The sequence below is a fragment of the Miniopterus natalensis genome, chromosome 13, assembly GCF_054644295.1.
Source record: "Miniopterus natalensis isolate mMinNat1 chromosome 13, mMinNat1.hap1, whole genome shotgun sequence".
Taxonomy (NCBI): domain Eukaryota; kingdom Metazoa; phylum Chordata; class Mammalia; order Chiroptera; family Miniopteridae; genus Miniopterus; species Miniopterus natalensis.
Window position 1 is genome coordinate 10566978 of NC_142093.1, and position 13709 is coordinate 10580686.

Below are 13709 nucleotides of genomic sequence, written 5' to 3' on the forward strand. Positions count from 1 at the left end.
AAACTCAAGTCAAGCCTTAACATACAATAGTTTCTGAAGAAAATGTAGCACAATATACCAAAACTTATGGGCTGCATCTAGTGCAGTGCATAGAGGGCAACTTATAGCTATAAATGCCTGGAGGGTCCAGCTAGAAAATTAGACAAGAAAATGAAAGAAAGGGCACCCAGATTGGAAAGTATGAAGAAAAATTAATATGGGTTGTTACGGGTTAAATTGTGTCCCCCAAAAAGATATGTTGAAGTCCTCTCCCTCTCCCTTCCTCTCTCTGTAAAATCAATAAAATCGTATTTAAAAAATAAATGAAAAACTATAATTTAAAATTTTAAAATAAATTTTAAAATAGAAATAAATAAACGAGAATGAGGGACCTAGCATTTGAGTTCCTCTGTATCGACAGAATTTGATTAATGAAATAAATAATTTTAATATGTGATATATGGCATGAGCTCACATTATAAAGGGAAGGGGTGTAGCAGGTACAAGTGTTCATATTGTCATATCCCTGCAGAATGAAGCGAGCAGCTTGGGGTGAAGGTTAATGAGTAGAAACAGCGATGTCCTGCCAGGCCGGTGTGTCTCCTCGGTGGTAAACAGCAGCTCCACCTATGTGGGGGGAGGTAAACTCTGTCCCATGCCATTGCCCCGTCTGCCACCCTGGCCTCCTCCCATCACGTCACCTAGGCCTGCTCCCCGTCCAGGAAGAACCAGCCCCAGTCATGTCTGGGGAGGGGCGGGGAGGGCTGGCGTCGCCTGCTCGTTCGGACCCTTTCTCTTCTACACCCCCTGGCTCCGTTGCCATCTCCCAGGGCAGACCTGGCTTCCCCCCTGCCGCGGGATCCGGGGTAAGGAAGATGGGTCACTGTGCCCCTGGCTCCTCCCTGAATTTAAGTGTCTGGGCTTTGACCGTGTCTGCTAGAAATGGTCATGTGCCTGGCGCCACTCGCTGACGCACATCAACTACCGGACTGGTGACCGCACAACAGCCCAAAGCGCACCATTTTTTCAAGGACATGTATAAGGAACACTGGCTTACCCCTGTGCCCAGCTAGCTTTCTTCCCCCAAACATTTGTACATGTGTGTAATTTGACATGCATGCTCCCCCGCAGGCAGGCTGCCCAGCCTCCTGGCTTATCTGACACCAGGCCTCCTGCTCAGGCCTCTCCAGGAGGCAGGCACCGCTCATGGTCTGGTCCCCACAGGAGTGATGGCAGGTTTCTGATGCGGGCCCCGCCTCACCTTGCTCAGGCCGTAAGAGAGGCTGCGTTTCTGCCTCTGCCTGTTCTCCCCAGGCCGGCCCAGTCCTGCCTGCTCGTCACCCTGGCATGCCTGCTGCACTCCAGCTTGGCACAGCTTAGAGGCTGTTGGCTCCAAACCAGATCCTGCTCACTTGCCTCTCCCAAGCCTACACAATTGAGAATATACCCCGACCCCGAGCCATCCGGGGAGCTGCGCCGCGTGGGACTCAGGAACGGCGATCACCAGCGCCCTCTGGAGGGGCAGGTAGCTGTGCATGGCCTGCACTGTGGGGCAGAGCATGGAGACTGGCCGACCTCCCACGGTTCAAATCTCAAATTACCACAAAGCAGCTCTGTGACTTGAACAAGTCATGCAACCTCTCAGGGCCTCAGGTTCCTCATTTGTACCATAAAGATGATACAGTAAAACCCCCAACAGAAGGTGATGGGTGGGGCAAAAAGAGGTCAGTCTTGTGAAATGCTAGGGAGCACGTTTGAGAAGTTAATGAAATGACTTGGATCTCCAGGATTCTCACTATGGGAGCCAAATCCTTTCCAGTCTCAGCTGTGGTTTGTTGCCACCTGGGTGTTGTTTACCCTGGTTTAAATATTGACGGGAACAGGTATGGGTCCTGGCTGTGTGGCTGGCTAAGGTTCCCAGGCCAGCAGCGATAATTCCGGGAATCTCCAGTTACCTGACACCTGCTGTGTCTTTTGGATCCAGGGAAATTGGGCTGGAAGAATTCTGAGGACACAAGGACTCACTCTGCCTCCCCACTTTCCCAGGGGAGCTGCAGCCCTCCCCATTCTGCTCGGTAAGATCTTCAGCTCATCTCATTGAGAGGAGTAGCTGGGGGAAGGACAGGAACTGGGAGGCAAACAGCAATGAAGGGATATCTGAATTTGCTTTATTGTAGAGTTTTACTTTAAAACCTATCCTATTAGTGTTGTTGTGAGGATTAGGGTTAATATATGCATATGTTATAGTGTCGTGTAGTATTTGCTCATTTAATGCGGTATTCGTGGTGCAAATGTTTATTAAGCATCTACTATGTGCCGGTCACTATACTGGGTCTAGGACCATGACAGTAAATAAGATACATGTTGTTTCTGCCCTTATGAAACTTGAGGTTTAGCAGAACTAACAGCTTGGAGCAGTGCCTTGGAAGCTATGAAGGTTAAACTATCATATTTTTTTCTAAAATACCATCTTCCCCTAAACACTTCAACACACTTAAGAACTTATATGCATATTTTGGGACAGAATATTTTCTCCACTTCTTTAAACAAATGGTTCTCAAAAGGGATCAGTTTTGCTGCCCAGGGGTATTTGGCAATGTCTGAAGACATTCTTTTGTTTTCATAACCTGGAGGCTGGGGAGGATGCTACTGGGATCGAGTGGGTGGAGCCCAGGGATGCTGCTAAACATCCTACAATGCACAGGACAGCCCCACGACAAAGACTCACCTGGCCCAACACTTCAGTATGCCAAGGCCAGAAACCATGGTCTGAAGGGCACCTGCTGATCCACAATCAGTTATTTTTGGCAGCAAGGAGAGACAAACACAGGTCACCCTTAGGAAAGCTGGCCCTCTGTGCTGTGCTCTGTGGCACTCACCTGTGACTGCAGAGGGGGAGCTGAGGGGGCTCTTGGGCAGAGAGCTGGCCTGGGTGTGCGTTCAGAGTACTCGGCACCACAACCGCATTTGCCGTGTTATATCTGACCGAACCTTTTATGGAACTAGATTTTCAAACAAAAGCTCCTGGAAAATGCCTTGTCTTTTCTACCTTCTGAAAACCTTACCAAGATATGTCAAGGCCGCCGCACCCACGATTTCAGTTCACTTGGTGTTGTTTCTTGCTGTTTGAGTGTTTTAAGTTGCCTGGGAATCATGAATTGAGTTTGTCTTTGGGGCGCCCCGGCTCCCGCAGCGCCTGGCTTTGATCTGATGGTTTTCTCACACACGTGCAGCAAAGCAGTAGCATGTTGGAGACACCAGAGGATGGGGGAGAGGGAGGCCAAATAAAATGAAGCCAGAAGGACAGGGAGGGAGGAAGGGAAGGAGGAAAGAGGGAGGGAGGGAAAGAGAGTGAGAACCAATGGGGTGGGGGGGGGCTAATAAGCACAGGAAGAGCAGAAATGGCCAGTTTAACGCTCTCGGCTTCAGGAGCCCTGGGTCCCAGCTTCAGCTCACCTCTTCGACTTCTGCAGCACTTTCCAAAGCCCTGCACTGGGAGCCCACTTCTCTCTCCTCCGGCTTCTGGCAGCTACTGTCCCGTAGCTGGGCCCCGAAGCAGAATCCCCCGTGGAAACAGCACGCCTCTCTGAAGGGGAGCCAGGACGTGAGTGTGCACAAAACTCAAGATTATTTTTCCATCCCCATTTGCCTCGTCAGAGTGGATTATCAGCAAGTATGTCCCGTTGTTGGTGAAGCCTGAATATCCAGCAGTCAGTACCGGCAGAGAGGCGCGAAGATTCAAGCTGTGATGTGAGTCCTTCGAACTCTGTATGTCTCATCCCATTTGCTGACCAAGCTACATCCCTTTTCTTAGAAATGAGATTTCGTTTTAAAATGTGCAAACATCTGATCTGAAATGTGCAAACCCCCTTTCCCCAGCGCAGCTCTTTCCTTGGGATTCACGGCAGGTGTTAATGTGCTGCCACAGATCCTCTGACATAACGATTTCCCGAGCCCGCCTGCAGACGTCCCGCCTCGTGAAGTCCTCCTCAACAGAAAGCAACAAATTCATCAGAATCGCTTGTGATACTTGCGGTTAACAGAATTTTGTGTTTTCTTAAGCATCATTCTTCACGCTCTTAAAAATGTGTTACTGGCTGATGCCGAGTGTTCTACAGCCCTTTCCTAATATAAACAAGAATTCATAAAAGCTTCCGGAGATGGTATTTCATTGCTTAAACTTGCCCCCGACATAGTAGCCTTCAATAAGGAAACTCTTCTTTACCCCCAAAGTACCTTTCTTTCTCTTCAATTTCTCTAATTCTGGTGTGTGTGTTTTTTATTGTTGACACTATTACAGGTGTCCCCCAACTTCCCTGACTTTGCCTCCCTCCGCCCTGCCCCTGGCCCCCCTCTAACTTTGAACTCTTTAGAAATTCAGTGAGGCCCGGCTGGGCGTGGCTCAGTGGTTAAGCATCAACCTAGGATCCAGACGATCAGGGTTTGATTCCCGGTCAGGGCACATGCCTGGGTTGTGGGCTGCAGCCGATCAATGACTCTCTCATCATTGATGTTTCTAGCTCTCTCTCTCCCTCTCCTTTCCTCTCTCTGAAATCAATAAAGATATATTTAAAAAAAAGAAAAAAAGAAATTCAGTGAGTTTCTGCTGGTTTCTTTATAGCGTGATATCTAACAAACTCCCCACACGCCGTGCACATGGCAAGTGATCAGTAAGTGTGTCAGATAGAGAATGGGGGGGGGGGGCTTTGCAAAAATGGCTCATCAATACATTACGAGACTGTAGGGCTGCAGCATCCGCTGAGGACCCTTCCTTGTTCTCAGCTCTCATCTGGGCATTTCCAGGACTGAGGGGTCTCTCACCCGCCAGCCTCCCTCCAGCTCTAAATAGGGCCATTGTGCTGGAGACGGAAGCAGGCTCCTCATGGGCAGGGGCCTCCTGGGCAGCCCGACGGCCCTCGGTCAGCCAGCACGTCTGCGCTCTCAGCGCTTGTCTCCAGGCCCGCGGGTCAGGCCGATCACATGGAAGCCCAAGCCAGTGAGAGGAATGGAAATGATGGGGCCTGAAAATTCTTCACTCTTTGTTCTTCTGATGGGTGACAGGATAATTAGTCCAAATGAGATGCAGCCTCTCCCAGACTATATTTAGTCTAATTGCAGAGCTTTCTTTCCCCTGAAGGAGGCTGGGATTCCTCCCTGGTAGATGGTAAGTGCCAGAAGGGGATCAGAGCCAAGCAGGCCAGCCACAGCCACGCCAGAGCACGCTCTCCCCTTCTCAGAAGGGAGGCAGTGGTGCCGCTTGGGTCCAGGAGTCAGGAAATGGGTGCCCCCAACTCACTAACTAGCTGTGTGACTGAGGACCCTTGATTCCCTCTGGGCCTCAGATTATATGTTAAATAAGCATGATAATCTCTAGCTCACAGAAGAGTGATGATAAAACGTGATAACTTGTGTAAAGCACTTTATGAGCTGTAGATGTATGATAAAAATGGAGGTGTGTTGCTACAAATAATAGAAGTTCCCTGCCAGGCTGGTGTGGCTCAGTGGTTGAGCATCAACCCATGCACCAGGAGGTCACTGGTTCAGTTCCGTCAGGGCACATGCACACACGAGTTGTGGGTTCGATCCCTGGCAGGGGGCGTGAAGGAGGCAGCTGATCGATGTTGATGTTTCTCTCTCATTGATGTTTCTCTCTAAAATCAATAAAAACATATTTTTTAAAAATAATAGAAGTGCCCAGATTTCCCCCTTTACAAAGGGCCAGTGCCCATTTGACCTTGACATGTAAGGCTTCGTCTTACTTATGAAGTAAGTTTCTTATCATCTCTCCTTTCCTCCGTCTGGGACCACTGTTTCCCAATCTTTAAGCTCATGGTTAATGCTCAATAAATACTTGATTGCTAATATTACTATTGCAATTAAAATACAAAAATGGATCCCGGCTGGAGTGGCTCAGCGGTTGAGCATCGACCTAGGATCTAGGAGATCTTGGTTCAATTCCGGGTCAGGGCACATGCCCAGGGTGCGGGCTCAAGCCCTTGTAAGGGGCATGCAGGGGGCAGCCGATAGATGGCTCTCTCTCATCACTGATGTTTCTGTCTCTCTCTCCCTCTCCCTTCCTCTCTCTGAAATCAATAAAAACATTTAAATTTTAAAAAAAGATACTAAAATAGAGAAGTATTGATTCAGCAAACAGAAGAGATGCTCTATGTATTTAATTGTCTAAATATATATATTTGCAAGTAAATTGAGAGGGGAAGCTTAGAAGAGTACTTTTTCATTGCCAAGTACTCCTAAAAGACAACATAATATTGATATGCCTTTGCCTATTCCTTCAGCTATATATTTTTGAATTTAATAATTTTAATATAATTTGAAATTAGAGTGTTCAATGAACTCTTTCTTTCAGATACTTTTTATTTTTATTTTTTTTAAACTATATCTTTATTGATTTCAGAGGGAGGAAAGGAGAGGGAGAGAGAGAGAAACATCAATGATGAGAGAGTCATTGATCGAGACCGCAACCCCAGCATGTGCCCTGACCAGGAATCGAACCCCGATCGCCTGGATCCTAGGTCGACGCTCAACCGCTGAGCCACGCCCGTCCGGGCTCAGATGCGACTTTTTTAAAAACTTCCTTACCCTTCTTGTCTTTTCTGTCCTATTTCCCCACCTCACATACATCAAATGTTAAAATGCAAATGAAGGATTCTATTTAATTCAACATTATTTACTAAACACCTACTACGCAGAAGAAGATTGAAATCTATGGGGCTTTCTTCTCCAACTCACCCGTTGTGAAAGTCCAGGTACAATATACACAAGGACTTGCCATTCAGTACCCTGGGTCTCCATGTTTTGAACTTCTTCAACCTGTTTAACACCTGCAATCCACAGTTATTGGATAATTATGTACTTTCCCTTCTCAGTTCTACAGTTTCTACAAAACTAGACATACACTTACCATACAGTCCAGCAATCACACTCCTTGTTGTTTACCCAAATGAGTTGAAAACTCATGTCCACATGAGAACCAGCACCCTGATGGTCATAGCAGCTTTATTCATCATTTCCAACACTTGCAAGCAACCAAGATGTCCTTTGATATGTGGATGGATAAAATAAACTGTGGTACATCCAGAAAGTGGGCTATTACTCAGCGTTAAAAGAAATGGGCCACCAAGCCTTGAACAGCCACTGACGTGCATATTACTGAAAGCAGCCAGTCTGAAAAGGCTGCGTACTGCATGATTCCAACTAGCAGGCATTCTGGAGAAGGCCGGACTGTGGAGCCAGTGAAAACCTCGGCGTTTGCCAGGGGCTAGGGTGAGGAGAGAGGGCTGTAGGGCAGTGAAGCCGCCTGTAGGACACGGTGATGGTGAACACCTGTCATCATACGTTGATCAAAACTCAGGGAAGGTGCATCACCAACGTAAAGTATGAACTTTGGGTGATAATGTGTCAGTGTAGATTCATTGGTTTTAACAAACATACTGCTCTGGTATGGGGTGTTGATAGGGGGGGAGGTTGTGAATATGGGGGGCAGGGGGTATATGTTAATTCTCTGTACTGTCCCTTCAGTTTGCTGCAACCTAAAACTGCTCCAGAAAGTTTATTAAAAAATATACAAATCAAAAACAAGGAATTGCAAGGAAAGAAAATCTACCATTGCAGTTGAAGGTTTCAATATTCCTCTCTCAATAATTAGTAGAGCAAGTAGACCAAAAAAAATCAGTAAAAATATGGAAGTCACAAACAACTTTATCAAGCAAGCTGACCTAATTGACATTTATGGTACACTACTCCAACAGCTGCAGAATAGACGATTTTCTTTTCAAAAGCACACAGATTATGTAAGGGCCATTAAACAAGTCTCTCTCTCTTTTAAATATATCTTTATTGATTTCAGAGAGAGGAAGGGAGGGGGGGAGAGAGAGAGAAACATCAATGATGAGAGAGTCATTGATGGGCTGCCTCCTGCATGCCCCCTGCCAGGGATCGAGCCCGCAACCCGGGCATGTGCCCTGACCGGGAATCAGACTGTGATCTGCATCCTAGGTTGACGCTCAACCGCTAAGCCACACCTGGCCAGGCCCATTAAACACGTCTTAATACCTTTAGAAGGATTCAAGTCACAAAAAGTATGTTCTTTGACTACAATGGAATTTAAATAAAATCTATAAGAGAAAGGTATCTAAAACGTCTTTGAACATTTGGAAACTAGGTATCACACCTCTAAATTACATGAGTCAAAGAAGAAATCAAAATTGAAATTAGAAAGTATTTTGAACTGAAGAGAAATGAATGTCAGAATTGTTGGAATGCTACTAAAGCAGTACTTAGGGGGAAATTTATAGTACTAAACACTTTTATTAGAAAAGAATAAAGTTATCAAATTAATGACATCAGCCTCCATAGTAAGACATTAGATAAAGAACAAATTAAAAGAAGTGAAACATAGTATCAGAGTGGAAAACGGTGAAATAGAAAACAGAGAAAAGCAATGAATCCAAAGCTGGTTTAATATTCTGAAGTTGATCAATGTAATTCATCATATTAACAAACAGAAAAACTATGAAATCAATAGATGCAGAAAAGGCATTTGACAAAATCCAACACCTACTCCTGATTAAAACACACACAAAGTAACAGCTCTCAGTGGGCAACAGTAGGGAACTTAGCCCGATGAAGGACATCTAGGAAAAACCTTTAGCTAGCATCCTATTAATATAAAATACTAGATGCTTTCTCTTCAAGGTCAAGAACAAAGAGTCCACTCTTACCACTTCTATTCCACATTGCACTAGTTCTAGCCAGTGCAGGTGAGAAAAAGCAAAGTTAATCAGAATAAATCTTTCTGTCTTTAGAAATAACATTGTCGTCCATATAGAAAATCCAACAGAATTATACAAAGAAGCCACTAAAACTAATAAGTGAGTTTAGCAAAATCAGTATAAAAATACAAATTGAGCCCTGGCCAGGTAGTTCAGTTGGTTAGAGAGACATCCCAGTATGCCAAGGTTGCAGGTTTGATCCCTGGTCAGGGAACATTCAAGAATCAACCAATGAAAAAACAAATCGATGTTTCTCTCCAAAAACCAATACAAAATCTTAAAAATTTAAAAATAAATTTTATGAATGTTTATATCCATCAATTAACACTCAAAAGTTAAGTGAATTTTAAACATTTTTTTAAATTGTCACATTACCATTTTTTTAAAAGTTAAATGTAGGTTAAATCTGACAAAAGATGTGAAAGATCTATTCATTGAAACCTACAAGACAATGTTGAGAGAAATGAAAGAATATGTAAATAAATAGAAAGATGGGTCAATGGCAAATACCAAGATCTCAAGTCTCTCCAAATTGATATATACCTTAAATAATCCAAATCAAAGTCCTGTTTTTATAGACTGACCATTGATTCTAAAGCTCATATGGAAATCAAAGGACCTAAAATAGCCTAACTTTGAAAATAAAGAACAAAATTGGAGACTAACACTGCCTTGTTTTAAAACATTCATAAAGCCACAGTAATTAAGATAATGTGGTGTTGGTGCAAAGATATACAAATATGTACATTTCCATCCGCAATGCACAAGAGTTCCAATTTCTCTACATCTTTGCCAACACTATTTTCTTGGTTTTTTGATAACATCTACCCTGATGGGTGTGGAGTTCTCTCTCACTGCGGTTTTGATTTGCATTTCCCTGGTGATTAGGGACATAGAGCATCTCTTCGTGCACTTATTGCCATCTGTATATCTTCTTGTAAGGAATGTCTATTCAAGTTCTTTAATCACTTTTAATTGGTTTTTTTGTTGTGGAATTATAGGAATTCCTTATACATTCTAAATGTTTATTAGATGTACGATTTGCAAACACTTTATCTCATTTTGTAAGTACAGATTGCCTTTCACTGTTGATAATGTCCTTTGATGCACAAATTTTTAATTTATTTTTTCTTCTGTTGCCTATGCTTTTGGCATCATATCCAAGAACTCATTGTCAGATTGAATTATGAAGCTCTCCCCATTTTCATCCGAGTTTTTGTTTTTAGTCTTAATGTTTTTGTATATGGTGTAGGGCGAGGGTCCAATTTCATTCTCTTGCATGTGAATATCAAGTTTTCCCATTAACGTTTATTGAAAAGGCTGTCCTTTCCTCGTTGACTAGTCGTGGCACCCTTGTCAAAAATCTTTTGACCACATATGTGAGGCTTTATTTCTGTGCTCTCTATTCTACTCCATTGGTCTGGATATTTGTGTTTATGCCATTACCACACTGTTTTGATTTCTGTAGCTTTGCAGTACATACGTTTTTGAAATACACACACTCTCTTTCTGGCTCACGTTGACTTCTTTTAATCCTTGAATGTTGCCTGAAGAGACCAGCACTCTGTGTCATCCAAATTTAGCCAGAACCCAGGGACACTTGGCGCCATCAGGCACAGGGGAAGGTACAACAAGCAGGTACATCATTTAATGTAATGTCTGGTTTCTTTGGAAAAGAAAAGGCACAACCTCTAGAGTAAAACCGTATGCCTTTATTCAACATAAAAGGAGTCATTAAGATAAAATACAGTTTGTCCATGTGCAGAAACATTATTATACATTCAATTCTGAAGGTAGTTTTATACAACCAATGAAAGGGACAGTCTAAAAATGAGGGGAATAAAGACAGTGAGAAGCTAAAAGGCAGAGTTTTATCTGTCAAAGTACTAAGGCCTATGTGCACAAAGATTTTAAAGTGAACAAGACCAACATAAGGTCATTTGTTCCATTCTGATTTCTCTTGGTGCTGGTGAAAGTCTTCAGATGTGAGTTACAGAATTAAGATGGGTTTTTAAAAAATAGATCATAGCACTTATGGCTAAGAAAAAAAGTTTTAAGTCCTAGAGTTTCATTTGTCATGTGCTCTAGATCTTTCATGGACTATTTTGTGAAATCTCTAAGAACAAAGTTGCCCTTCAGTCAGTAGTTTATTATCAGAAATCAAACCATCTTCCCAGCCCAGAATCTATATCCTTATGCAACAAAAGGGGAACCGAATTTGAGACTCAGGAAGAGTTCCATTAATTTCAAACTTATGCAGTGATTACATAAAGGTTCAGCTGAGCTCACTACTAAAGTCTTCAAATTACCACTGCCTGAAAACCTAAAATGAAAAGAATTGCTGACTCAGGGTCCAAGTCCAACTCCATCATTCCCAAGCTCCAGGTATCTGAAAACATTATAGACACTGGTTTTTGAAAAAAACTGACCCAAGAAACATACAATTTCATGTACCACACGTTCCATAGGAAGAACATAGGCTGGGTGTAAAATAATAGTTCTAAAGTATCTTCAGATATTTTGATAAAATTTAATGCATGGTTTTCTTATTGGGCTAATCTGAATTTTGAATATTTAAAAAGAGGACCCATGATTAAAGTTAATAAAATGAAGTGGTGACAGAGGTTGGTTTAATAGTATTTATGAGCCAACGTCTGCGTTACTTAACAGACACAGGTGCACAACCCTAAATCGTGATCAGTGGCTAAAGCTGCCACTACAATTCAATACTTAGCCACTACTGAGCCCACAAATGCCTCCAAACTCCGTGTTCCACTCAGGGCAATTATCTTAATGGAACCCAAAACTTTAAAAACAAGAATTCAGTTTACGTAAATCTAGCTTAAATCCAATCTCGGGTTTACCTTTCTTCTTCCCTAGGCATTCTCAAGGTTCGCAGTGAAGATGAAAATCAGATGTTTTTAAATACCCTATAACTTCTTTTGAGTTTGAAGAACCAAAAAAGCTGAGTTTAAAGTTACTCTTCAGGAGAATCCACTACCTACTACTCACAGCCCGTCTCCACAGCTGACCATCTCTGGCTCTCTCCCAGGCTCAGTCTGTCCTTCCTGTTAAAGGGACATTTTCTAGGAGATTCCCTTTTTAGGTTGAGACTGAAAGCCACATGGAGGTATAGAGAGGCCCTCGTTTATAGTCTCTACGAAAGAAACCCAACCTTCTGTTTAAGGTCACCTAGTACTAGGAGAATACAGGACATCTGTCCTCCTACTTCCTGGACAGAAATGACACTACATTGCACAGTGGAATACACCTAATACCTCTTTGACCAAAAGGTAACTATGGATGTTTTGGGCATAAAAATTCACGTTGCAAACCCAATAACCCAGCTTAAAGATAAATGGGTAAGGGAAATTCAAGAATAAGCACTGGTAAAATTTATTCTTTTAAAACCTTCTACCAGAAAGTCTTAAAGAATTAGGATTTAGGCCACTAAAAAAGGTTAGGATTCTGCTGAGCCTCTTTCCAAGTTTTGTAACTTAGAAAAAAAAAAAGCCAATTCCACAATATTAGAATAAAACACTAATTATATCCATGGAAGAAAAACAGGGGTGCAACACGTTAGGGACACACTTCCTTCTCGCCAGACTACCAGGTGACAATCAAGCTGTGACTTCATTCCCTTTAGCTTCTTCTGGGTTATGTACCCACTTGTTATTCCAAAGGGTTCACTGAACGCAAGATAAAGCATCTTTACTGACAGGAAGTAATTGAAAGGGATTGCTTTCGGCCTGATTCTCTCATCAATTTAGGTATCACTGAGAGATTTCTTGAAATTTCTATCAAGAACTCTAAATCTCCTAATGAAAGTTCTTAAAAAAGGTAAATTTATTAATGTGGCTCCTGACTTCCACATTGCTCTTCTCTAGGGGCAATGCCTTCTTCTTCATGGTTTGCCAGTTTTGCCCAGTGTGTTAAACACTTCTATTTCGTAATTCATTTACAATTAAACTTCCAACATGCCTAAGCCTTGGGAAGTACATACATGTTGTATGGTTACGCTAGCAAGACCTTTCACAATCTGCAAGGCTGCTTTTGTTTACCCGCGCATAACCAGGACTTCAGCAGTGCTCAGCACAAGCAGGTGTTCAATAAATATTTGAATTAGTAAATAACATGATTTGTACACAAAAACAGCTGGAAACATTATGCAAAATCTGATTTCTGAAGACCACTTATGGTCAAGTAGTGTCAAAAGAAATGAACACAGGTTTCTAAGACTGTGGTGGGAAGCTGGGGATTCAAGTTGAAGCTGCATCCTGGGACACTGCTTCCTCACTCAGCCGCAGACCAGCTCTACCGTTAGGCTCCTACGTCATTACCTGAACAAAAGTTTTATTTCCAGTGAGGTAGGAGGCCTGTTTAAACAATGATAAATACGCGCTAGAAATCGGGTGTGGGGGGTATCATTGTAAATGGCCATCATGGATGGGTTCACACACATTTAAATACTTCATCTTCTTTCCTACCTATTACATATGGGAATTATGGGGATGCAGATGCTCCCTAAGACTTAAGAAGTTTTCTTTAGAAATAGTGTATTTTCAGTAAGATCTGTTCTTTTGTACAGCTAAACTAACCTCAATGTCTTTGGGCAACCCCAATGTTTAAAATTTCAATTTTTGAAAAACAGTAAGGCTGTCTTCTAAAAAGCATTCTATGTATCCTTAATTTCCAAAGTACACTATTTTCATCAGTGAAAACCACAGCTGAGCAATTTTGGGATGAACTAAACTAGTCAGTTTCATGGGTCACTAAGATACATTCTTCAAATTCTGACCTTATTTCCTTTCAGATCATCAAATAAATCTATATATTATCCATTTTAAAAGAATGGGCTACATACCTTTATTTCCAAAGACTACCTGGGTATCACTTTGCTTCCTCAAGCATATTCTAAAACTAAGTATTTACGACCAC